The sequence below is a fragment of the Limulus polyphemus genome, unplaced genomic scaffold (genome assembly GCF_000517525.1).
Source record: "Limulus polyphemus unplaced genomic scaffold, Limulus_polyphemus-2.1.2 Scaffold45, whole genome shotgun sequence".
NCBI lineage: Eukaryota > Metazoa > Arthropoda > Merostomata > Xiphosura > Limulidae > Limulus > Limulus polyphemus.
The window spans coordinates 1,362,445-1,365,413 of record NW_013665655.1 but is presented as its reverse complement, the minus strand read 5'-3'; the positions used below and the strand labels follow the sequence as shown (position 1 = coordinate 1,365,413).

The 2,969-nt window shown below is 37.1% G+C and overlaps 1 non-coding gene across 1 annotated transcript; it reads right to left on the bottom strand.

Annotated features, from left to right (window-relative positions):
* Positions 1-46: 46 nt before the first annotated feature.
* On the bottom strand, positions 47-128 carry Trnal-aag. Its single transcript has one exon. It is a non-coding gene; the product is annotated as a tRNA-Leu (tRNA).
* Positions 129-2,969: the final 2,841 nt, after the last annotated feature.

Here is a 2,969-nt window from a genome sequence, read left to right as displayed (position 1 = left end):
TTACTCCTACCTCTGTTTCCAACACTTGATAAAACACCATATACCTTGGCAGGGGCGGGATTCGAACCCGCGCCTCCGTAGAGACAGGTGCCTTAAACCAGCGCCTTAGACCGCTCGGCCACCCTACCATAAATATTTTTAATGGTTAACAAATGTCTATTATTTATTTTCAATAATTTTGTATTCTTAACACTCCTAAAAATAGTTTATAACATTGTAGTGCATAGCAAATGTATTAACCAGAAAATAAATGTAACTAAACGTAGCATGTATTGTCGAGAAAAATATATCGACTGTACTAATTATTGTAAATACGTTATCGTTAATATTTACGAAAAAAAAGATTCATAATTTAAGAAATACAAACTTAACAACTGACAACACCAACAAATGTGATTTGCTTTACGTAAAAAGCTGCACATGGGTTTATCTGTGCTCTGCCCATTACTGGTGTCGAGACCAGATTTCGCTGTAAGAACGCAGGCTTACAGTTGAGCCAACGGAGCAAGGGGTATAACAACTAACAGTAGTTATTGGTGGGATACAGTCACCTTACTAATCTGTAGTATTTGCATGAAAGGTCAAAATTTAAATAAAGGCCTTATGATCAGATGCTTAAAAGATTCGGAGCCTGGGCCTTTAGGCGCGGACATTTTTGGCGTTTCAGTATGATATCGATCATGGTTTTTTATTCTGATTTTTAAAGACACCAACTGTGGGTTCGGGGCACTGTCAGCTACAATCGGGGCACAGGTTCCGTGTGCCACACACAGCCTAGCGACGCCTCTGCTTATGATGTATATTATACAGAACGTCTAAGCTGGAGAAGCATGATCTGTTTTAATATGTAAAATTCAACAATAAAATATTATAAGATAAATTTGAAAAAAAAAAAGATTATAATGTAAACTGATCATTAAATTCATTTAATTTCGCTTGTATTGTTTTATCTCGATCTTCTTCATATTTTGTCATCGAAGTAGGCTAAGTTACTGCACTATTTACAAATGTTTCAAGGGAATATGCCTCAAAGTTCTTCCAGTTTTCGCCTGTTTTGGGCTGGCGTATTTCTGACAAGGTAGTTTCATTACCAGCTTTGTTTTCCCTCCTCTTCCTCTCCAGCACGCACACTTTGCTTTTGACGCACTTCATTCTATTTGTGACGCAGAACAAAATCGTTAGTTAAAACCATTTTATGCGACACAAATGACCCAGTGCTGAATTTCGGCTTCAATGGCGTAAGCGGATGAGTGGTGACACAAATTAACCTGGACGGGGGTGCCAGATCTTTGCAGGTTAACTCCCATCTACCCGCTGGTACCCATTATACATCTGGGGAGACTGAAAGTTTATATATGTCCCCATAATACCTCGAACTTACAACTTTCCAATAAGCTAAGCGCTAACCACTGGGCCACGCTGCCCCACCCCTCTCTCTCCGTCACATACACACACAAAATATGCGGTTGAAATGCTTTTAAACACATTATATATTTATTTTTATACGTGTGGAAGCTCGTATTGGGCCAAGAGTTATGTGATTTAAATTATTATTTGACTTGTTATTAACAACTTGTTTCAACGACTTTTGCTTTTAAACATAATGAATAACACACATAAACAAATCTAGAAAACCAGTTGTGTTTCCTTTTTGCATCTCCTGCTGACAATCTTTCTCATAAGATAAGGTGAGCGTATTTTGTAAGCCGAAACCGGGAATACTTTTATAAAAACTCGGACCTGTCCTTACGATATATCCAGATGCAAGTTTGAAAAAGTATAGAAGTAATAGGACTTAAACACAGAATTACTTCTGATATATCAAACAAAACTTTACATTACACTACGAGGTCTTGCAGTAAAAACAACAACCAAGTACGAAGATCAACAAATACAGTTTTTATGCACAAATATGTAAACATACAACCAATCTATGACAGACTTCTAGACTGCTCGTTCAGATGTTTTGACAAAAATGTATACAAAAATTATTTACTAACCTCCATAGACTGCTATATCATACGTGATGATGATAGTCCTAAATATCTCTTTCCACTTAATATGTATCACAAGAAAAAGGCCGTCTATACTAGACCATGAAATATCACTTAGATTAATATATCGGAAGTATATTTAAAAGGGTATTTATGTAAAATATGCGTAAAGTAACTTAATCAAGTGAAAAACTATCGATTTGCTAACGGAATTGTTTGTGAAGCGTAGGACTGCTGTCTTGTGCAATATTTCCATACACACAACTAAGTTTAAAACAAACATTAAACAAAAGTTCAACCACGGCAATTGGGTACCGCTCAGAACCTCAGTCAGGACGTGGAGGAGAAGCCATTATAGTAAAAAAAGACAATTCGTACGCACATATATGTGTTTCTTAGTCGGCTCGATTAAGACGCGTTTTACCTTTCCACTCGATTGTAACTGTGCTGGTAAAAATGAACTTAAAAAGATCAGTAAATTTCTTGTGAAAAGGCAACGAGTAGGTACTGTTACGTCTCCGTTTGTTAATTAATTTTCCGTAACTTCGCTCCGATGAAACTTTAGCGACACAAGTCCTTACTTAATAAAACTGGTTTATTCTTTCTGAATATAACTTTACGATACACTTAATTTCAACATTCGCGCTAAAACAAATGCCATAACGAACGTTAACTTCAACAATACTCTCTGACTGCAGATCAATTACTCACTAACTACACACATTGTCACGTCACGCCGTGACCATCTTATATATACCACACCACCCCCAATCTAGCAATCTAGCTCTCCCGAAGGAACACGATAGTTCTAGAAAACGGGTGGCGTGATACTAGTCACGTGATCTCGCTGACGCAACAGTACATTATACATGATTGTGGGTACAATTTGTTTTAGAGATGTGGCTTTCATGAACGATTCATTCGTTTTGAACGACTAATTACGAATAATTATGGGAATCGTGTTTGATCCACCCG